Source organism: Podarcis raffonei, chromosome 1 (genome assembly GCF_027172205.1).
Source record: "Podarcis raffonei isolate rPodRaf1 chromosome 1, rPodRaf1.pri, whole genome shotgun sequence".
Taxonomy (NCBI): Eukaryota; Metazoa; Chordata; class Lepidosauria; order Squamata; family Lacertidae; genus Podarcis; species Podarcis raffonei.
In genome coordinates, this window is record NC_070602.1 from 25648348 (window position 1) to 25672409 (window position 24062).

Consider the following 24062-nt stretch of genomic DNA (forward strand, 5'->3'; position numbering starts at 1 on the left):
CTCTGAGGGCCAAATTCCTTGAAGGAATGCTCTGTGCAATTGACTCAGAGAGTCTGAATTACAAAGGTTGGCATTACCAATTAAAATTTATGGCTGTGCTCCAGAATTTAAGAAGCAGAGCTTAGATGACGTGTGTGTGTGTTTTACTATATCCTGGCTTGGGAAACAAGTGTGTTTGTGGGTGGGGGTAACCATATGCTTTTCAAAGTCCCCCCCTCCCCACAAAAGGATAATTGGTTTCAGATTTTATGCAAAGAGGAGGATTGTTTATCATTTCCAAAGCACTTATAAGTTATAACCTTTCCATTTCTAAGGAATGAGGATGAAATGTAAAGAACAGATTCAGATCTCAGTTGCAGAGGTGTACAGTAACAACAGAATAATTCAGATCAGAATCTGTTCCAAAGTGCCTCCTGAATCAAAGGAACTTTTAAGTAACTTTTAAAGTGTATGCCTTGGGCTCCAGGAGGTATTTGCTGTATAATTACAAATAAAAGCTAAATTGTTTCTATAGGACCTGTTTTTCTCACTATCCCAAGATAGAAATCACTGAATGAACAAGAACCACGGTATCCAATGAGATTTCTCCCAGATTTTGTTGGACTCCAACTCCCATCAGCCCTAGCCAGCATGGTCGGTGGTCAGGGATGATGGGAGTTGTAGTCCAACAACCCCTACAGAGCATCACATTGGCTCCCTCTCCACTAGAACTTCTGATTTGTTTTCTCATTCAAGAGATGAATCAGAGGTTGAAATGAGATGAAAGGCAGTCAGTAAAGCCTGACAAGTTCAGTGAATCACAGCTCACCTTTTTTGGATCCTGGGAATAGCGATCATAAGCATAATAAATGGTTTCTTGATTCCCATGGCTTACACAGTATAGAATTCCATGGATCTAAAATAACCATCAAAGGAGCAGGGCCACAGTACTTTGGAGTTCCTCGCTAATGCAAGCAGACTTTGAGAGCTGGCAAAGCATTGTGCCTGAGATCCTGAGCTATAAGCCAATTAAGTTCCCCATTCAGATCTCACCTTTCCCTCAAAGTTGCTTGGTAGTCATAAGCGGGATGTGTCCCATGCCAACACCTGATCTGAAACGTGGTGATAGTAATCCTGATCTACCTTTACATGATTGTTGTAAGGATTATTGAGATAATGTACGTGAAGCGCTTTGAATAACTGAAAGTGCAACATAATTCCTCAGTATTATCATCATCATTATCATCTCATCATTACCAACCTAAAATGGCAACCTTGAGTCTGCTAATAAGCTTCTGGTAATTTACCCTTATAATCTCCCCTGTGTGATGGCTAGCATACAGAGAAGGTACAACAGCCGGGAACTTATTAAATGAGCCACCCAACTAAACAAGACCTTCTAGCTCACATCTTCAGTTTGCTTTGCTTGTGCAAGGAGAATCTAACACAGGGTGTGTATTCAAGTAATTTTACAGAGAGGGATCTGAAATACTGTAGACCAACACAGTAGGGTGATTAGTGCAGTGCTAACTCCAAGGTTATGAAAAAACAAAAGCATCATATTTCCTCTATCCCCTGCACCAAATAGCCATTGATTTACTCATCAGCCACACATGGGTATGGCATACACAGATTTCCACAGCAGGGGAGGAACACATCAGAAAATATTTCTCTTATTCCTTTTAATGCACAACTCTCTTCCTGGCAAAGAAAAGTTCCCTATGCCCGCGGTCTACATTGTTACTCATCTTGTACATTGCTTATATATATTTTCCTTCCTTTTGTAAGTAAGCTGCAGGGTTAGCACCTTCTAGCAACTTTTTCCTGTCCTGAACATGTACACAGCTCCTCATGACTTTTGTTACCTTTCTCTGTTCCCCTATCACACAGAGAGAGGTTAAACCTGACAAAGGCAGGAACTGCAAACACAACACTCTCAACATAGCCATTCATTTCAAAGACTTGCTGAGTCACGATCAGGTAATTCTTTTCAAGATACCAACTGATCTCTTACCATAACAATTTGCCACCCCAAAATCTGTAATCTGATACATTGTTGTGCAAGCTAGTTGCCACGGTCTTCTAGACTATGCACCTAGATTCTCACTTTGCATTCAAGCTTTCGCTTCACTTTATTTCTCTTGCCTCTGTTCACATCAAAACCCAACAGCCCTCATTAGTGTTAAATTGCATCAATGCCAGTGTAGCCAATCACATCACGTTATCTCCTGAGTCCATTCTACATATCATATCATATAACTCAACAATGATTATAATGATCTTGATGGTTAAAAATGGCTTGGTTCGTAAATTTTCTCCGTCAGTACAATAAAAGAAATATGAAACTGCAACAGAACCCATATTAAACATTGGAGAGCAAAGAAATGAAACAATCACCTCTTCCTTTCTTGGAACCATTTTGAACACTGTGTGTAATAGGCTTGAAAACATATTTTGATGAAAACATCTAAAACTTGCTTCCAGAAAACCCAGATAATTCTGGAAGGCAATTATGACTGCACCAAGGTATTCTTTAAAGACTCGAAAAACAAAACAAAGGTAATGGGTTCAGCCTCTTCTAAAGGATGCTTAAGTAGTTAATTCACTGTTCAAAATGAACATTTAGGCTGAAGATTCAGCTAGTAATGCAATGCACCATCAAACACACTATAAAATCTAACAGCCCTCTTTTGATTTCAATTTGATGAAAGGATAAAATATGGCTGTATGTTGGGAAGAAGCTTCTCACAAGGCAGGTTGGCAGAAATCTCTGCCTGACATTTCTTCTGTCCTTCATTGTTTTAGAAAGTCAGTGGTCTATCTATCTATCTATCTATCTATCTATCTATCTATCTATTTAAATAATCATCTGCACCATGCTTCAGAGAAGTTTTATTGCTTTTTCTCCTCAGGGGAAGAAAAAAAATGGTTCTAAGATGTCCTTGGAGACAAGGTCCTTAGTTTGAGGTTTTAAAAGACCCCCTTTTAACTTGGACAAACTATAGAATTGCTAAGTTTCTCAATTCATTACTTGCAAGACATGAGCAATGTCGACTTAAAACGTCCATGAGAATTGCAAAGTATGTTATGAGATTAGGAGGTGTTGAAAGTCTTGTTCCTGCTATGACCCAGAAAGCCAGGAGGATCCAGGCAGTAATGAAAGCAGGATGGTAAACCCTTAAGATAAACAGTCTTTTGAATGGGTTCCCATCAATTGCTCAACTGCTGTTCTCTCCTCTTGGCTCTAGATATGGGGCTTGGATACTCCAACTATCTGGACATTTACTAGTTCATATGATGCACTAGAGTACAAGGAAGCAACACTGCTCAAAAATGTTAAGCAATGGCCCTGTGTTAAGTTGGAACCTCTGGCTTGTGGTCCTTTCCCCCAATTTACAGTGCAGTAGTACAGTGCAAAACTAGAAAAAGCCTTTGGTTTGAGATGAATTGTGCCCAAAGCCACTGTGCTTTCCTCGCCTGTGACTAGCACAAATCAAAGTTGCACCCCGCGTCTCGGAGAGAAACACATTCATGATGTGTCATCTGGAAATAGAGTATCCCTTTGATTCATAATGGTTCAGAACAGCACTTCCAAGTATTTTTCTTTCCCTTGAACATTAAAGCAAGCAACTTTAGTCGGGTCCCCTTAGATTTCGGAACTGAGCCAACGTTTTGTGTTGTCTTTAATATATGGCTATTTTGCCAAGATGGTATCAAAGGAACAGCACTGAGAAAACAGTCTGCCACCCATCCTTTTCCACCCCATCCCTCCAGAAGATCCTCTGAATTAAAAGGGCAGCCAGCCTCTCCCTGCTTAAGATAATAGTAGCATTTATCACCCACGGTACATCGGGCATCTTTGCAAACATTAGCCATGGAGTTGATAGCCCAGTAGGAAAACAAGCAACGGATAATTAAAACAAGAGCAAAACTAAGAAAATACATAAAAACAGCTGTAGGCTGACATTCATCTTGGATGCTCCTCCACTGAAATATTTAGGATTTGTGTCGCCTGACACCAGTAGCTTGAGACAGCAGTAGAGATTAGCGTGTGCAGTCCAGTGGGAATTATATGTTATATTTTGCTGTCAGGAGTATAGCACATAGAGCAATTCCCATAATGAGTTTGGCTTAACCCGGACCTTTTTTTCCTGCCAGAACTCACCGGAACGCAGTACAGTAGTACCTTGGTTTACAAACTTAATCCATTCCGGAAGTCCTTTCTTAAACCAAAGCGTTCTTAAACCAAGGCGTGCTTTGCCATAGCAGCGGGGGACTCAATTTACAAATGGAACACACTTAACAGGAAGCAGAACATGTTCTGCTTCCAAGGCAAAGTTCACAAACCAAAACACCTACTTCCGGCTTTGCAGCGTTCTTAATCCAAGTTGTTCATAAACTAAGCTGTTCTTAAACCAAGGTGCCACTGTACTGGCCAGGGGCGATTGCAGGTGTCGTGACACTCTGGGCAGCAAACAGCTATGTACAGCGCATGTGCCGTATATAGCGACGCCACACATGCACTGTACATAGCAGTTTGCCAGTGGCGCTGCTCCAGCGCCGTATGGACGGTGCCAGGATCCTCTGTTTGCGGCTGTAGCGGCGACGGAGGGATCCCACAACTGTCCATATGGCGCTTGAGCGGCAAACTGCTATGTACAGCACATGTGCAGTGTTGTTACATACAGCGCATGCATGCAATGCTGCACATGCACTGTACATAGAGGTCTACTGCCACACTGGGATCCTCTGCTCGTGGCTGCAGCCACGAACAGAAGATCCTCCACATGTGGCTGCACCGGCACGATGGCTACTTGTGCCGCTGAGAGCCCCCATGGGGTGCCTTCTTCTCACCCCCCCCCAGACATGGCACCTGGGACACACCACCCCCGCCCCCCCCCTTGTGACACCACTGGCACTGGCACCTGTCAGGTGGGCACCATTGCCATTCTAGGAGAATGCAAGAGGTAAGTTCTAGCACCTCTTTTTCTAGAAAAATGGCACTGGTTACAACTCTGATCATTCCTGACCTTTGGCCATCTTACCAGGACCTGATGAGAGTTGGCCATTCATGTTATTGTGAAAGGCCCACCAGGCACAGTTGCCAACTCCAGGGGTCCCTGAATGCCTGGGCACCCACAAAATTTTCACTGTGGGTGCCTGTCCTCCACTGCCTGCTGCCTTACCTCTGACTCTCTGGTGCCGCCACAGCAGCTGGGCCAGGGATGCACCACAAGTCCTCTATTGGGGCCCACTGTGGCTGTGCTTCTGGGGTGCATCTGCAACTATGTCAGGCCCCAACAGAGACAGTGGAGGTGGAGACTCTGTCCTGCCACGGCGGCCGAGAGTGGCGGCTGAGCAGTGCGTGCACAACATGACGTCACTGGGCATTCACAGTCTGGGGCCCAAGTGGGCACCTCTGGCCAAAAGTCTCCTATTCCTGGTGTCCTCAGAATTATACTGAGGTTACTGGAGGGACAGGTATAAAATAATACCTTCCCTACACATGTACTGGTTCTCTGCTGTACCCCATCCACTAAATATATTTGGAGACTAGCAACAAATTGATAATGACTCTTTTCCTGATGGCAAACTTGACAGCTGAATGAGCCTTGGAGTCACAAAATGAAGCAAAGGGGGAAGGCATGGTCTTATGACTGTAATCCTTGAACCACTTTCTTCAGAACTATCACATCAACACAAGACCACTCTACAACAAGGAGTCTTATGACTTTGGTAATGAATGCTGCACAATCCTATTGTTAGGTTATGTAACGAAATAGTGGAAATAGACAAAGGGCATTATTGTGGTAAGATGGGGGAATCTGTGGCTCTTTGGTTGCTGATAGACTACAGTAACTACCACTGATGTTTGGGGGTGATGAGAGTTGATGCAGAACATCACCTGGAGGTTCAGAGTTTCTTTATCCCTGGGAAAGTTCTGGATCAAAATAATGTTGAAATATGGTTTCAAAGGACAAGCCCCCCCCCACTTTTGCCGTTGAAAAATTGTAATAAGAGCTTTATAAAAAGTCAAATAACTATATCTGTGACTAAGGGAATGAAATGTTACAGAGTATTTGAGTGAATGCCAAAGTATCTGTGCTGCCTTCTGAAAATTAGCAAACTGAAACAGGAAAGTCAAGTCTTACTTCTATAAATGCAAAGTATTTACAGCTTTACATATACCTCTTTCTCAGTAGACTAGCTATGAAATAGTCCAGTCATGCAGTAAGAGTTGTAAAATGTTGCTTGTTCTTTAATATAATATATTTATCTTTCTTAAGCCAAAGATTAAGTTCTACACATCACCTAAAAATGAAGAAGATCAGCAGTGTGATTTCTAGTACCACCATGGAAAGCTCACATTCTCTAACCTGGAACCTTCCAGCTATTTTTGTCTATAACTCTCATCAGCCCAGACCATTGGCCATGCTGGCTGGGACTGATGGGAGTTGTAGTTCAACACATCTAGAGGGTTTCAGATTGGAGAAGGCTGGTCTAGCGACTTACAAAATTAAGCCTCAAAATGAAAGTGTGGTGAAACCCTTCATGAACAAAAAGAGCAAAGAATTTGCAGGACACTGAGACCAACATTTCTATAACATTTCTCTATCATTTATGCTGCATTCACATGTCAGCTTATTCTGGGTTTTTTGCCATTTTCCTGTCAATTTTTGCATTATATTTGAGCTTTTGCATGACATATAAGCCTCATCCAGACATATAGTGGAATATAGCACAAGTTTAGTGCTCATTCCCCTGTTATTTGTAAGCAAAGTATTTTCTAGAAGCAAATGATACAGAAACAGATGCTAAGCTTATGATATATCCCTCCATATTTCTAGAAGGTGGCTATGCTGTTCAGAAGGGCATATACAATGTGGAAATTAACAGTTAGGGAAATGTCAGGAAAACAGAATAAACTGCTATTTGAATGCAGCCTTGGACTGTGTAACCAAGTAGATTCTGCTGCCCAACCACCCAGAGCCTACCATTCTGGCTAGCAATAATTGACACCGCATTTTTGAGTTTTACTCTTTATCAAGAGCCAGTTCATATGATACACAGAAAGAAGTCCATGTTTCCCACTGGGAGTACACCCAATGGGGAGGTTCTATCAAGTCCATCTCTTTGATGAGGACATCTAGTCAAAGCCTTCCAGCCAACTTGTTGGATCACACTCATTCCTGAAGTGTTTAGGTATGCACCTCAAAACCTAATAAACATAACAATGTAAGAAGAGTCCTGCTGGTTCAGACCAAAAGTTCAATTTAGTCCAGCATCCTGTTCCCACAGTGGCAAACCTGATGCCCATGGGAAGCCCTTAAGCAGACCCTGAGCACATCAGCACTCTTCTCCCTCGTGCTCTCCAGCAACTGGCATTCAGTGGAATACTGCCTCAAGTACACAGTTATAGGAGCATAGGAAACTGTTTCATAGGGCCATCATAGGGTGTATCCTGAGAACTGGTCTATCATCAGCTGCCTTGTTGTTACTAAGTAGTTCCGTTTGTTACACTCTCAAGACATAGGACGATGCAGAATGAAGTTTCGTTTGTTACACTTTTAAGACACAGGATGATGCAGAAGGAAAATATCAGTATGAAATGGCATTGCCAACAGGAACTGTACGTTGTAATCTTTGGACTTGATAATCCTTGGACTTTATGACAATAACACATAAAGAAGGTTAATAGTAATATGATATATTATTGCCATCAGGAACTGTGCTTTGCAATTTTTTGATATGACGATTAAATTACAGTTTCATTGCATATAATGTTACGTTACTTTATAGCCAGATACGTGTGTGTTGTGGTGTCCTAAACATAATTTACGTAATGAGGCAATCGTGGTGTGTGTTGTCATAGGGCCATCTAGCACAGGACTGTCAGCAATGACTGTCAGCGCATCTCCAGGATTCCAGACACTGGGTGGAATTCAATGTCCCACTATTAGACGTTCCATCTGCTCAGGCATATCAGGCTGTCCGAAAACACAATCCTCTGCCCCTCCCTCTGTACACTATTCTGGGGGTTCTCCTGGCACACCCTGCACCAATTGCAGGGGAGCAGATGTGCAGTGGGGGGGATGCAGAGGAAGAAAAGGCCAGATATGGAAGCCCTTGCGCAGGGCTTGTGCTGACATGGTTAATCAGGAAGGGGTTTTTTTGCATCTGTACCTGGAGATGCCTGGGATTGGACCTGAGACCTTCTGCATGCAAAGCAATGCTTTGCCTCTAAGCCATGTCCCTTTCCCATCACAACTCTTATCACTGATAGGCTTATCCTTCATGAAATTGTTTCACCTCCCTTTTAAAGTCATCCAGGTTGGTGACCATCACTATCCTCGTGGGAGCAAATTCCATAGCTTAACTCTGTGTTGTGTGAAATACTTCATCTTGTGTGTGTTTGTGTTTGAGCCCTGAGTTTCCCAACATGTGTGAAAAAGCCCTCGGATGAAAAATCCACTTTCAAGTCATGAATGAAATGATCCAACTGCCTAGATTTGATTGTAAAGTTTGCATTTGTTCAAAACGGGCCAGTCATGACCAACTCTAGGGTTGCGTGCTCATCTCGCTCAAGAGGCCGGGAGCTGGTGCCGTCCAAAGACACTTCCAGGTCACGTGGCCAGCGTGATGAAGCTGCAACTGGCGAGCCAGCACCAGTGCCACACACGGAAATGCCGTTTACCTTCCCGCTATAAAGCGGTACCTATTTATCTACTGGCACTTAAGAGTGCTTTTGAACTGCTAGGTGGGCAGGAGCTGGGACCAAACGACGGGAGCTCACCCTGCCTCGGGGATTTGAACCGCCGACCTTACGATCAGCAAGTCCTAGGCACTGAGGTTTTACCCACAGCGCCACCCGCGTCCCTATTAGTTTCAGCTGGGGAGGGCGGGATACAAATTAAAGTTCATTATTATGAACTTTAATTTGTATCCCACCCTCCCCGGCTGAAACTGGGCTCAGGGCAGCTAACATCAAATATATAACATTGGTATAAGATCAAGCAATAATTAAATTACCTCCTAAAAAACAAGTCAGGGTCAAATTAAAATCTAATTAGATGGCTTTCCTCAGGATTAGGGTTGGGAACAGTCAATGCTCATCAGGCCCAACTGTTTATGCTGTTCTTATATGGGCCTGTGAGAATGCTGGGAGGCCTCTTTCATATTAGTTCTTATACAAAAATAAAACAGCTTCTTTCTGATCAGCTATTGCGCTGGGGGGTGGGTGCTGTTCTTTGATACATTTTATAGCTGCTGGAGCCCCCTTGTTCCTTCCATTTCTGCTGTCCTCCATGTAGTTTATAAGCCTCAGATGTGCTGAATAAGCATACCTGCCACAGAAAAAATTCTACCACATAGACACGAACAGCATTTTACTCTTTTGCATTTCTTGGGCCTGAAACAAACATTTTGCAGCCAGCCAGCTAGCCAACATCTTATAAGATATGGTGGCTCCTGCTTCTCCACTGCTTCTACTCCCACTTGGGCATGTCCTTTAACTTCCGAAAACTTCAGATATGAACTGGCTTCAGTGCTGCGGGAGTTACCTTATCTGCATCCACCATTTCCAGTTGTTATCATACTGAGTGAAAAGTGAGGGACAAATGAATGAAAAGCATTCAACTTCTCAACTGATTATACATCAAAATGATCTAATACCAGCCTCTTCTACCAAGCCTCACATTGGCTTCCACATCACTGTCTAAAACTGAATTTCTGACCTGGGAACAATGGGTGGAATTCAACATTGAGTTCATCCAGTCATTCTGTCTATGCAAGAATTTCAGCTTTCCAGACAGAACAATCCCTCCTCTCCTCCCCCGACAGGCTGTTCGGGGTGGGGTTCTCCTGACCTCCCCCAGCAAATATTGGGGTGCACATGGGCACATAGAGGGGAGGGGGAAAGCCTCATTGCACAAGTGGAAGTTCTTGCACAGGACTTCAACTGATGGGGCTCGTTAGTTAGATCCCACCCATTTTTATTTTTAAAATTAATTTCTATCCCACCCTTCCTCCCAAAGAAGTCCAGGGCAGCAATATCATGTATACTACCAGGATGTTAGAATAAGAAAACATTAAGTAATTGGGTGGCTCAAATGATTGGTAAAAAGTCTTAAGGAACCTTCAGATTCAGAGTACTGCCTGTAATCTAGTTTAGGTTTATAATCACCATCTAGACATTGTGATGTTTTGACAACAACTCAATGCCTTCTGTGAGATGAGTAGGTGTGAAATCTCATTGCAATTCTTACACCATTGGTTGAGTAACAGAAGAAGACAATCACCTATTGTAAATGAAAGATGTAATCAAAGATGTTAGCAAAGTGGGGATAATTCTAAGGTGATGATAAAGTTTGTGAACACTAACAACTGCAGCTGAAACTACATCCCTCTTCCATTCCTCTTCCCACAATACCTGAGTTTTGTTAAACAATGACTACAATATTGCAACATGAGAAGAAAATCCTGGGTGATTAGCTTCAATGAAACACTCTCTCAAAGTACAAAGAGGCGGAGGAAAGTTGGATGTCCCCCCTAAGGACTGCAGCCATCAACACAGAAAGAATGCTGGCTCCAGGCTTTGGACAAGATGCCCTTGGATGAGACACCTTCGCTAGAGCATCCTTCCCTCTTTGCAGCTGCTGTAGTTGTTCCTCTGTCCCACCACTGACGAATCACTTGCCATGAAGAACTTTTGGCTGAGCGGGTGAGCACGTGATGGCACATCCGTCTGTCTGTCTCTCCCCCCGCCCCCCCAAAAGTAAAGCATGTGTTGTGTGAGCAGGTGTCAAGGGTGAGGGAGAAGGGCAGGAATTCTTTGCCCTTACAGAGGGCTCTGCTTTAGCAGTTGCCTACTTATGCCAACCCATGACATCAGCTCTGGCCACAAGCCTCATCTCTGCTTCTATTCCCTCCCTTGTAACAACAATGGGATGGTATCAGCCAGTGCAGTGTAGAGGCTAAAGTGTTGCACTAGGACCTGGATGAAGACTAGGGTTCAGATCTCTACTGACATAAAGCCCTCTATGTGACCTGGGTCCAGCTGCAGTCTCTCAGGCTAACCTGCACTACGTGGTTATGGCCAGGATTAAAAAGGGGGAGCATGAGAAGTGTATACAATATAAGTAGATAAGAAGTGTCTTCTGGATCATCGAGTGCAGCAACCCGTTTTCAGAAAATCTGAGCGCATAAACACTCTCCCCTCCTGTGGCTTCTAGCAACTGTCATTCAAAACCATTACTATGGAAGAAGAAGAAGAAGAAGAAGAAGAAGAAGAAGAAGAAGAAGAAGAAGAAGAAGAAGAAGAGTTGTTGTTGTTGTTGTTGTTGTTTGGATTTGATATCCCGCTTTATCACTACCCTAAGGAGTCTCAAAGCGGCTAACATTCTCCTTTCCCTTCCTCCCCCACAACAAACACTCTGTGAGGTGAGTGGGGCTGAGAGACTTCAGAGAAGTGTGACTAGCCCAAGGTCACCCAGCAGCTGCATGTGGAGGAGCGGAGACACGAACCCGGTTCCCCAGATTACAAGTCTACCGCTTTTAACCACTACACCACACTGGCTCTCTATGGAGGCAGAGCACAGTCATCAGGGCTAGTAGCCATCGATAACCTCATCCATGAACTCGTCTAATCCTCTTTCAAAGCTATCTACATTGGTAGCCATCACCATCCCCTGCAGAAGTGAGTTCCATAGTTTATGCACTGCATGAAGAAGTACTATTATCTTTTATCTGCCCCGAATCTTCTAGCATTCAGCTTCACTGGATGTCAATGACTTCTTGTGTTCTGTGAGAGGGAGAAAAGCTTTTCTCTATTCCCTTTCTTCATGTCAATCCTAATTTCATACATTTCTAACTAAAAAGTCCCCAAATGCTGCAAGCTTTCCACACGGAGGAGTTGCTCCATTCTCTTGATCATTTCCTGAACCTTTTCCAACCTCTACAATATCCTTTTTGATACAGGGTTTCTTTGAGGAAAGGTGGAATATAAATGTAGAAATAAACGAATGAACACATAAAATCAAGGGATAGTGTATGATGTCACATCACCAGGCTTGGAGCTTCCTCATTTCTGACTGCAGTGATGATGTCACTTCATCTGCTTGACTATTCATTGATACAGCAGAGGGGGAGATAATTGCCATTTCTGATGCAGACCAGTGCTGGCCCACCAATATGTGACTCTACAGGCATCTGTGCTAAGGTGGAACTTAATACAGAGCAGCACATTTGACTGCCAGAACGAGTTAAAAGGGGATAGCGTCAATGAAATAAAGCAAAACTCCATTTGCCCTCAGAAATCCTTGATGCTGATTTGTAGAATAGGTTCAGATCAAGCACCGTGTAAATATCACCCTGAAACGAAGATGGTGTGATAGCATAGTCCGGTGACAAAGCACTGCTACATCCCGTCCCCGCATGACTGAATAACAAAAGGCTTCGTGAACACAGCACTGACTTTATCCTTAACTGCCTCTTTCCGAGCAAAAGAAAAAGGACACATTAACTATATAAATGTATGCATTTTTATGACTATCTTGAATATCAGGGGAGGGAGAACCTCGTACACCTGTTTTCATTTCTGACAAACAAGATAAGAAGCAGCACAACCGGTATGGAAAAAACAAGGCTGGATTGCAGCTTGCTGTACATTAAGTGGGATTTGACTGAGCAATCATGGCTCAGGTTTTTTTGGTTTTTTTTAACATCTCTTTTATTTTACCTGCCGAATTCCTTTCCCTTCGGTAAATGGGCTGTTAAAAAGAAAATAGAACCAATTCAGCAGCAAAGCAGCTCTTTGGCAGCCTGAGCCATTTAAGATTTCCTTCTGAACCCTGCCACCTTAATTCAACAGCTTCATGTTCTCCGTGTCAAAACGGCCTGACTGGCTGTAGCCAGACAAGTTTGACAAGGCAGCAGGAGATTATTTTCAAGGAGGGATACAGCAAACTGCTGGGATTTGCCCGGCAGCTTCAAGAGTGGAGATCTTTGCCAGCTACAATATGGGTCTTGGTGCTGTAAGTTTGGTGGGATAGACAGTCTGACATCCTTTTCAGCTGTGAAAGTCACTTGAACATGTGCATGGAAAGATCATGTGCCTCCATCCTCCGAACATTTATTATGAGATTTGAAAGAGCCCCCAGATGCACAACTGCAGATGTAGAGGACACTCTACACACCATCTGGAAGGCCGCTTTTTCAGAACCCCAGTTAGGGATGCTTAAGGAGAGCAATCTTTGCAAATTCATATGCAATGTGACCTGATCTGAACCTCTCACTCTAATCTGTGGATCAGAACTCAGCTATCCATTGGGAGTTTACACTGCTCTGAATGTTGTAGCACATTTCTCAGCATGTATCAAAATATGTATTTAAATATGTATCCTGAGAGAAAGTACATGTTAAAATATGTATGTGAGAAGATATTTTTTCTTTTAAAAAAATCACAGATTGAGGTAAACATGGAATTTATGGGGCAGATTCACACCATACAATTCCAGCACATTCACTGCACATTTCTTGGCTCAAATAAACCTGAGAAGAGCTACCCTTCTCAGAGCTACAATTTCCAGCACCCTTAGCAAACTAGAGTTCCCGGGATAGTTTGGGAGTGATAATGTGGTTTAAATGTGTCATAAAGATATGGTGTGGGTCTGTCCTTTGAGTGCCCAGCTTCGGCACTGAAATCCTGGCTTGTTTTGATCAGCAAGACTTTAGCATACCTATTTTTTCCTGGGTCGTTTCTATAGCCTGGTTACACACATGGAAGGAAGGAAGGAAGGAAGGAAGGAAGGAAGGAAGGAAGGAAGGAAGCATTGAAACAAATAAAAGAATAGCAATTGACTGGAGGATGCATAGCACAGCAAGGCTGCACCGAAAACCCTCTTCAGGCATTCAAGAACTAGGAAAAGCAATACATTAGGGTAGAACTACGTGGATAAGCTTGTTCCACCCTGTATTCCCAGTCTCATTTCCATGGCTCTCCATAAGTTGGACAGTGACTGTTTGAAGGGGAGCTGGTCTCCTTCCACTTCCATAGGCTCCCCATTTGATGTAGATCCCTGGTTTTCCAGGCATCTATACCATGTGAAATTCTCAATGAATATAGGCCGCTTCCTTACTTGGCACAGCGCCTTCCAACACACAGGCATTGAGTGTGTCCCTGCCCTTCCCCATGGGTCATTTCCCCCCATTCCTGAACCTCATAGTATAGCATGAAACCAGATATTTGGGCAACTTGGTTAGGTAGAATGAGTAGTAGCTTTTATTTTTGCATAATTGTATTTTTTATTTTTTTTAAAAAAAAATATTCCTCCAAGGTGCTCTCTTCACCCCAATTTTATCGCCAAAACAACCCTGTGAATAGGCTAGGCTGCAAGCAAGAAACTGTCCAATGGTGACCCAATGAGGTTCATAGCTGAGTGGGGGTTGAATCTGGGGTATCTCTCTCCTAACCCATCCCTTTAACTGCAGCGCCCCCCCTTCTTACCTATTATGATGTACATTTTAATTTCTTAATGAGCTAAAACACAATCTAAAGTTATCTAAACTGTTGACGTCCCTAATTACTACATAAAGAAAGGTAAAGGTAAACCCTAGGCTCTGTGGTTTAGACCACAGCACCACCCGCGCCCCTAATTACTACATAGTTTCCATTTATTTCAGGGATGGGATTCTAATTTCATGGCATTAAAATGTTTAATGCTAAATCCTAGCTCCTCTTTCACAGAGCTGAAGTATTCAAAAATGTAGTGCAATTGTCAACACTTCAGCATGAATATTAAAGGCACCAACACAAAGGAATTTTCCCCACCCCTTAGTATGTATTAATGGTTTTTTCCCCCATCTCAAAACTATCTTACGTCTTGTCTAGAAGTCTGTTACTAAGGATTGAAGTCTCCCGATGCTTTAATAGTTGCTGTAAGGATTAGTGATCACATGCTGTCAGTATTTATTTATGGTCATTACAAGTCTCCCAATCCAGTAACTAAGCATTGGAGCTTATTGAAGACAGGTGGACCTTTCTAGTTTATGAATGAAGTTGCAGCGACTTTGTGAATGGAGATCCAGGAGAGCTGTCTGGCGAAGAGGGCAATGAGGTCAAGCTGCTTAGTGACCCTCTAAGAGCATTAAGGCAGCAAAGGCAGCTGCAGTAGTCAGGGTTAGAGGGATTTTCTAAGGGGGAAAGGATAGCTAACACTACATTAGCCTGTATATGTTGTTAGGCATTGCTCAGCTCAGATTGCTGAGTGAAGAAATTTATCAATTGGAGCATCTGCCTGGTGGGGATGTACGTTTTAAGGAAGGTTCACATGTGACACCAGAAGTACCTTTTGCAGTTCCTGTGCCTTTATTTTGGATTCCAAACCAGCCTTGTATTTTTGTATATGTCACCTTGAAGGCATCTGCCAAAACCTATTTTACTTTATTTTTTTAGACTATTTTTTAATTCTTGCTCTTCAACCAAAAGAAAAGCTCCCTCCTTGCTTACGCTCTAAAAAGATACAGCAGAAAAGGAACATAAACTGAGAGGGAGGGGGAAATAAGCAAACTCAGGTTCAAGTCCTTAGTTGCAATTAGTTCAAGGAAAGGAGGTACCAAAGGTTGCAAGTTTCCAGTGTTATCCATGTAGCTATTCTGAGATGAGGGTTGTAAAGAGGAGAATGTTTGTTCATCCTCTATGACATGGTTAGGCAAACTAAGGCCTGGGGGCTGGATCTGGCCTTCTAAACCCGGCCTGTGGACGGTCTGGGAATCAGTGTGTTTTTACATGAGTAGAATGTGTGCTTTTATTTAAAATGCACCTCTGGGTTATTTGTGGGGCAGAGGAATTCGTTCATCCCCCCCCAAAAAAAAATATATAGGCCGGCTCACCACAAGCTCTGAGGGACAGTGGACCTTACCCCTGCTCTATGAACACACACACACACAACACACAAGAACAGTCACCTCAGGCTTTTGAGAACAGAAAGTGCTGTGCAACATCCCCCATGGAGGTGTGGAAAGCTTTTTAGAGACTGTGGAGATTGACTCAGAAATGTACCAGTCCTTCTTTGGAAGCCAAATTGCATTCATAACTGTTTGGCTTCCACAGGAGGGAGCTTATGTCCCTGGGATGCAAGGGAGGCCCCTTTCTGAGTATAACATTCAGCCTTGGCTTCTGTGGTAAAACACCCCCCCCATTGCTTTACACCACCATTATATCTAAGGCCTGTCCACAAATTCCTGAAAAGAAAGTGTGGGGGGGGGACATTACACCCCATCTTTGCCTGAGAATTTGACACATAGGCAACTTTTCAGAGGGGTTAAGGAAATAATATTAACATCACAGCCTGTTTATGACAGCAATTTTCAAAACCACGGCAGCTTCCAATGCCAGAAGCGATGGCACAGGGGAGAGTGTTATTATAACAGCGTGATTCTCTGTGAAAGCCTGTCACCTTCTGTTCTTGAGCCTTGCTAATGTACAAAGGCGAGATGCCCAGTTTAGGAAAGGGATGTTTTTCCCACTGTTACATGGTGGCTGCTAATGCGACTGCTAATGGACCATAATTCCCCTGCCCATCTTCACTGCAACAGGTACAGAAAGTGCTGGAACTCAGAGGCCATGAAGCATAAGTCCTAAGGCAGGTCCCACTCCAAAGGAACTGCAATGCACTTTATGTGGGAGTTCAGTTCCAAGGGTTCTGCATATACACAGAAATATGTATATTCAAATCCTGGGAACCACCAATGTATGAGCATCCCTAGCCTTCCAGAGGTGGAGTGCTGACTGGACCTTGCCTGGTAAGGTTAGCCTCTCTGCCTTTTTGGGGGGGCAAGGCCTGCTCAACACACCAGCTCTGGGATCCACTCACAAGATCTCACAGGGCCATCCAAGTTCCCACAAGATCTCAAGCAATCCTCTCCAGCCTTCTGGAACCAGCATGCCAAGAGGGCTTTGCCCAGGAAACAAGACAATGAGCTTAAAAGCTCTCTTCACACCAGGGAAAACTTGCCATGCATTTAATTTAACTGGCCAGACTTCAAGGTTGAAATTGCACAAGTTGAATGCATGTAAGAAATGATCGTACTGTAACTGCAGCAGCTTTGACTTTCCACCGACAAGCAGGGAGTCAAAGCAAGATCCAGTTTTGCTGTCCGGCTTTCATGACTGACAGTGGCAGCAGGAGGAAATGTGTACGCTAGGAAATTATGGCCTAGGTGCAGTCCAGCGTGGAACAGAAGAAGCCTGATTTGTATCGCATTCCACAAACATCTTTGCCCGAGGCAACTGTGCGTAATACAAAGAAGCAGCTCAAATAAAGGAGCTTTAATCAGCACTAAACCTGGTTAAGTAGATGCTGGGGGGGAGGGCTCCATGATACTAGACCAAAAGGAGAGGATTAGCGCTAAAAATAACAGAGGAAGTTAATATAAAAAGTTTAAAAGCCTGCAGCTGCACCCTACAAGTTTCAACTGTGCGATGTTTACCAAGATTCCAATGTTGTTATAAGTGCAGAGGAACAATTCTGTCCCAGGCGTACCAATGTTCTGAGAGTAGTGGAGGCTCACGAGAGATGCTTTTATGAATTTGGCCACCAAGGTGCAACTGAGCTGGTATTATATAAGAAATGCTCACTGGGGAAATCTCTTCTTAAGTGTATGCCCTGGGCAACCATCTAAAAAGGGACATGGCACAAGCATTGCATGCCAAAGGTCCCAAATTCAATCCTTTGAGTTTCTAGGTAAGTCTGGAAAATCCCTCTGTCCAAAAAGCTTGGAAAGTTTCATTCCACCTAAAAATGGAATGAATATGTTCATTTCAGTTTCTCTCATTTTCTCATTTTTTCAGATCTTAAATTTACTTCCAAACCTTTCCATAGCAGCTTGCGGTTTTCTGTCAATGTCTTAAAAATTCACCAGCATTCTAGTGCCAATTTTACCTAATATTTACATTTTTGTGTGCAATGTTGCCTAATTAGAAGTGATTTTGCATGTGATTTTCAATGATAGATGCATTTACATGTCCACTTTACCTGTGTATAAGCACTGTTGTACACATCCCTTGGTGGGAGAACTGCATTGCAAAATTCGTAAACATGCGAATTTCAAAGGGCAGTTGTGCTTCGCTTGGCGTATTATTTCAGGAACTGTGAAGTAGGTAAGATTGCATTAAAATGTGAACTGAAACAAATTTCTCCCCCCATCCCAGCTACTGCCAATCAAAGTAGATGGAACTGGGTTAAATGGGCCAATAGTATGACACAGTATAAGTTAGTTTCCTACATTTTGTATGACTTTGTGTTTATTCATTTGTTAAATTTCTATCCCACTCTTACCCCCAAGAAGCCCAGGGTGGCATAGCACAATAAGACAATTAAAACATCTAAAAACAGCTTCAGTGCAAATATAGACTGGCAGCTGTAGGTGTTTTCTTAGGGTCAAACTACATTTTTCATTAGTTGTGCTGTTTTTATTTTAATTATTTGTATGTTTTAAACAGATTTTATATATGTTTATAGCTTCAATTCTATTAATGTTTAATTGTTTTTTTAATGATTGGGTTTCCCCCCCCTATGTTTTTAGTGATTCTTGTTTTTATCTGTTAGCTGCCTTGAGTCCCATCAGGGGAAAAGGTGCTACAGTGGAACCTCAGTTTTCGAATGTAATCCGTTCCGGAAGACCGTTCGACTTCCGAAACGTTTGAAAACCGAAAACTGAAAGCAGAAGCCTCAATACAATAGGGAAACTCAAAATGGAAGCTGCGTAGCACATTTGGCTTCTGAAAATCATTCGGAAAGTGGAGCAGTTACTTCCAGGTTTTCGATGTTCGAAAGCCAAAACGTTCAACTATGGAGCGTTTGAAATCCGAGGTTCCACTCTGTGTGTGTGTGTGTGTATGTGTGTGTGTATTAATAGATAGCAAGCAACAATGACTGCATTTAAAACAACAACAACAACCTTAATATGAGGGGTGGAGAGTCCTAATTTTCATCATGATCACAGAACCTCCGGAAAGGAGGTTTAACCTTATTTCCCCCAGATGCAATCCTGATGCAGATCACCTTCTTGAACTCAATTCTATTAATCTGAGAGGCAGAGGAGGAGTTGGGGAACCTCTCGTGATTGCCCTCATATTAAACTTCCATGGGCTGGTATTTCCCCACTTAAAACTATGTTCTATTTTGGTAATTTTTGAAGGCATGGCTTGCTTCTGGATTATGGAAAGAACTTAAATGGAACGTACTATTTACACATGATCTGGTGGGTGGCTTTTTTCGCTGGGGGCTTGGGAGGTTTGAATTACACACTGGATGCCCTGTGACAGCTCAGTTCCTCAAACAGAAATCATAATGATCCATGTGCACATCTACCCCCACCCCAAATAGTCTGAAGGCCCTTGATGCGGTTCTACTGCTGAAACTAAACAGATCTGATCCCATAAACTGCCAGGAAGGGAAACCAACTAGAAACCCTTTTGCAAATTGAAGGTTTGAGCTCCCTTGAAGAAGAATAGGCTATATGTGTAATAATTAAAAATAACTAAAAAAGATAAGTCGAACCAAAGTCCATTCTGCTTACTGGTGTGGTTGGGCTGCACCTCTAGCACACAAGGGTGTGAACTGTTAACATCATACTTGGTTATTATAAGGCTTCCATAACCAATGGATAAGATACCCAAGTGCTTCTTGATAAATGTAAGATGGCTGCCAACACAGACTTTGGTGATGTTATTTGCTCAGTGACTCAAATATTATATATTTTCTACAGGTTTGAGTGGCACCCAACAGGCTTCCTTGCATGGTTTCATTGGTACAAAGATGTCAAGAATGTTGGATCAGCCTCAGCCAGCTGAAGTGAATTTCACACAAGTGGGACTGGCCAAGTGCTAGTTGAGCAAACATCTCAAAAAACAAATAAGTAGATCATTGTCCACAGTTCAGGCAACATTGATTGCCCTGGGGCCTTAGGGTCAAGGACAGGTCATAAATAGATGATAATGATAATAATAAATTCATTGTGGGAAATCGGACTGAAGAGCTCAGTGCAACTCAGATTAATCTTGAAATGCATAGGCCTATTTGGCAGGAAGTGTGTTTGTGTCACCATTTTTGTTGTCATCTAGATTCAAGCTACTCAGAAATAACTGCAAATGTCTACTTTGAAGCATGAAACGCCATCTCTGAAAATGCAAAACAAAAACTTTGAATCTCACCAGTGAAATGCACTCTTTCTTATATCCATAAACCAATTCTTTTTAATTCTGTGAAAATCAAAGGGGCATTTTTATTTTGGATATTTGCTTCATTTCTGACTTGAATGTGCATGAACAAATGTCATGCTTATTAAGCTTAGGACTAGTTCTCACAATTAAAAGCTGATGTGGCAAACCTGTGTCTCCACTGCACCAACAAGGGCTCCCACCTGCAGTGTGAAATGGTATAGTCAAGAGACCAGTTTATCAATCATCTATTATTTAGGGGCTTAAATAGCAGGAAAAGGTCCAAACGGGGCAAGAATTTGGAAAGGGCTCCAGTTTAGGAGTGGGCATGGTCTACAGAAACCCTGTGGTTCACTTAAAAGTTTCAAATTTATAAAGCAAGATTGCACATGCAAAGTATATAGTGGTACCTCTAGTTGCAGACTTAACCATTCCGGGGTGCCATTTGCACCCCGAAAAGTCTACAACTAGAGCACCTCTTCCGCGCATGTGCGTGGTGCAATCAAGCACTTTTGCGCATGGGCAAAGTGCACAGATCACTTTTGTGCATGCCCGTGTGGCGAACCCAGAAGTAAACACTCAAACCCGGAAGTAAATGTTCGTAAGCTTAAAGTCCATAACAAGAGCGGACCTCAACTAAAGGTACCACTGTACCAGTAGTTAAGGCCTGAATCAATTTCCTTTAAGTGAATCTGCTTTCTTGTTTAAGAACAGACTATGTGCTTTGCTTAATCCAAAGATGACCGCTTCCCAACACCACTGGAAAAGGAAGGGAGGTACAGTGGCCTGAAACTTGCTGTGGCTTGAGCTCCTGATGCTAAACTTCGGTTTAGCATTTCATGCTATCCCTCTGTTTTCCTCCTCCTCCTCTGCCTGTGGGAGCACAATCCCTTTAATTGGAGCCTTTGGAATCTGGCACTTAAAATTTTTTCATGATACCGCTGTAGATTTTTATGTATTCTGTTGCGATTTCTCAGAGACGCTCATCCCCCATTACTGCAACATTAACTTAGGTCAGCAGCACAATTTAACATTTTGCCAGAGGATCATAATCCTTCGGATGGTTTTCAGCTTCATTTTAGCTTAATGAAGGGAATGCAACACATAACAGCCAAAAAACAAAAGAGGATCAAAGACAGCTATAAATAAAAAAATGTGCATGCCAAGCCAAAACACTTTCCTCTTTTTTTGCACCAAATAGCACAGAGATAATGTACCGCATTGGCATACGTGACCCAGAAGCAGCTTCGACAACTTTTTGTTTGCTTTGTAAGGGATTCACACTAATATACGATGCTAACATATTCTGCCCTACATTCCAGCAAATTGTAAAACAAACAAGAGACACTATGAAGTCGGCAGAGTTCTGTTCAATCCCCATAAACTGAAATCATCAGGAAATATAAATCTTCTTCAAGGCATCAAGGAAAGGTTCTTTAAACTGTTTTTTTTAACAGCATGTTTACTCAGACGTCCCAATGAGTTCAGTGGGACCCACTCCCTAGTAAGTTTGCTCCTGCAATTTCCAGCAACTGGCATTCAGAAGCATACCATCTCTGATCATGGAGGCAGAACATAGCAATCAGGGTTAGTAACTAGTAACCTCCACGAATCTATCTAATCCCAGTTTTAAAGTCATCCAAGCCACTGGCTGTCATGGCCTCTTGTGGAAGCTTATTCCATACAGTGGTGCCTCGCAAGATGAAATTAATTCGTTCCGCAAGTTTTTTCCTCTTGCGAGTTTTTCGTCTTGCGAAGCACGGTTTCCCATAGGAATGCATTGAAAAATCAATCAATGCGTTCCTATGGAGACCGTCCGGGGACAGAGGGGAAGCGCCGCGCGCCTTCCCCTCTGTCCCCGGACCTGTTTTAAAGCAAGGGGCAGTGGGGAGAAGATTGCTTCTCCCCGTTGCCTGCCCCGCAATCTCCGGGGACAGAGGGGAAGGCATGCGCGCCTTCCCCTCTGTCCCTGGACCTGTTTTAAAGCAAGGGAAGGGGCAGCGGGGAGAATCGCTTCCCCTCTGTCCCCTCTTTTGAAGCAAGGGGCGGAGGGGAGAAGATCGCTTCTCCCCGTTGCCGCCCCTTGGTTCAAAAGGGGTCCGGGGAGAGAGGGGAAGACGCGCTGCACTTCCCCGCTATCCCCAGAGCTTGCGGGGCAAGCTTCGTTTTGCGAAGCAAGCCCATAGGGAAATGCGTCTTGCGAAGCGGCTAAGAAAACAAAAAACTCCTTCGTCTAGCGAGTTTTTCGTCTTCCGAGGCGTTCGTCTTGCGGGATACCACTGTAATTTAACTATGTGCTGCGGGAAGAAGTACTTAAGTAATATGGGATGATGGAGTCAGTAGAGCATGAGACTTAATCTCAGGGTTCTGTGTTCGAGCCCCACCTTAGACAAAAGATTCCTACATTGCAAGGGGCTGGACTAAATAAACCTTGTGGTCCCTTCCAACTCTACAATTCTATGATTCTCTTATTCTTTTGTCTGTCCTGAATCAAAAGCTAGTGTTATGAATCATGGCAACCTTCATACATATTATGGGTTGAAGGAAACTTTTGAGAATTTATGTAATGCTGGCTACATCATTAGGAAGAGTGAGGTAACCTTTCTCAGGCTACCGATACTGATCTCCCTTTTTTAAAAAAGCAGCATATTCTATTGTTGATGGCTGTGTTTTTTTACTATGGCTGGGTAGGTAGGTACTGTTTATCTTTTCCATCTCAGGACTCAGAATGTCTCGGCCCATCTCTATGTTCCTCACAAGACACCCTCCATGGTAGCAATTTTACATAATCAAAGGTGCATGAAGTTTGAATGCTACCTTTTCCCCAGGGACCAGATCCATTAAGACCTGTACTCAAACTCTCTGTGACCCCTACGGTTTATATTTCTGTAAGAGGAGCAATGTTTTGCAGACAGCGATAAACCTAAAAGATACATTAATAAGTGCCTTCACCTTGATAATGGATTGCCAATATTATTAAATGTTGCTATCTTTGGATAGTTGGCTTTTTAGTGCATTACTTGAGTTATGCAAAAAGTGACAAGATTATGGTTAAAATCGGATGAATAATTAAAGTAATAGAGTAATTGGAGTTGCACAATTTTCACAGCTGAGAGGAGTTGGAGAGGGGATATGCTTCTTGGTTTATAGTTCTCCATAGAAGCCATTGCCAAGCATACCATTCCCAGGAGATCAGAATAAAAGATAATCAGTATTTTAAACACACACACACACAAGAATAACAGGTTATGTTGTTTTCTCTAGCTTAGCAGGAACTGCAGAGTAGGAATGCATTAGGCATCTGCATGGATGAACATTTCACCTCTTCAAAGCGACCAGACTTATAACCATATCCTACCAAAAGCCCACACAAAACTCAGAGCTGCAGACCACATACCTAACTGGGAGCTATTACCCCTGCCTTAGAAACTCTGTTCCTAAGGAGATATGCACAGGGCTAGCAGCAATGACACAGCAGAGAGAAAAGACGTCCTTACTATCACTCCGTTCTGTAGCTAACCTGCCTGGGATGAGAAAATATAACCTCAAGTGATGTTCAGTGTGAGATTCTTACTTCACTGAAGGTTACATACAGGCCCTCAGAAGGGAGGGTGGATGTTTACGGACATGTCTATCTCCTTCAAACTTTATGTACTTAATTCTTGCAAATACCAGTATATGCACAAGATCGTGTAAAGTGATGTTAAAACAGTAAGATGCTACCACCTCAGCTAGGCCAAATATAGACCTTCAGAGTTTCCCCTTTAGCTGCTGTCTGTTCCACAATTATTTATTTATTTATTTTAAAGGTATTTATGTGCTGCTTTCAAGCGAGCCTCACGGAGCAGGTTACATAATACTGTTG

General features: G+C 42.9%; 1 protein-coding gene across 5 annotated transcripts in view; it reads right to left on the reverse strand.

Annotated features, from left to right (window-relative positions):
- The window catches only part of FLRT2 (fibronectin leucine rich transmembrane protein 2), an 86001-nt gene that overhangs the window by 31814 nt on the left and 30125 nt on the right, over positions 1-24062 (reverse strand). The window contains exon 1 of one of the 5 annotated variants that reach the window (XM_053377717.1): positions 2377-2524. The exons of the other annotated variants lie outside the window; for them this stretch is intronic. The gene's annotated coding sequence lies outside the window, so the exon portion shown is untranslated. Of the gene's footprint in view, positions 1-2376; positions 2525-24062 lie in introns of those variants that run through there. 5 annotated transcript variants of the gene reach the window in all.